This window comes from Phocoena phocoena, chromosome 15, assembly GCF_963924675.1.
Source record: "Phocoena phocoena chromosome 15, mPhoPho1.1, whole genome shotgun sequence".
NCBI lineage: Eukaryota > Metazoa > Chordata > Mammalia > Artiodactyla > Phocoenidae > Phocoena > Phocoena phocoena.
Window position 1 is genome coordinate 3,905,945 of NC_089233.1, and position 529 is coordinate 3,906,473.

The window sequence follows — 529 nt, forward strand, 5'->3', positions numbered from 1 at the left end:
AGAAAGCAAGGAGCCTCCTGGCCCAGGGCTGAGGTAGCTCGAGGGTCAGAGTGGAGAAGCCGAAGTTCTGTAAAACAAGAGGACGGTTGTGTTGGGCTGAACCTTGCCTTTTCTGGCCCGTTGCCCTGTTGGGCTTCACAGGTATTAGGGTCAAATTCCAGCTTCCTCACTTATAAGATGGGTAACCTGGGGCCAGCGCACCTGTCCTCCCTGAGCCTCAGTTTCCTAATCTGTAAGATGGGTGCTGAGAGGAAGGCGGCAGGTAATGCAGCACCCTCTGGCTTAGCCCAGATGATCAGCCCAGCTGTGGCGCCGCGAGGAAGGCAGCAGCACCTGAAGGGTCAAGTGTGTGTCTCCTTTCAAAGGAAAAGACTGAGGGAGCACCTGCTCACAGCACCCTCCAGCTGTTACTGACATTCCCATTTCTCAGATGGGCATGTGGACAGTAACGTGACTTCCCAGGGCCACATAGAAAAGACACATAGCCCCATCCACCCTCCCATTCATCCCCGGGCCTCTGTCCTCAGTC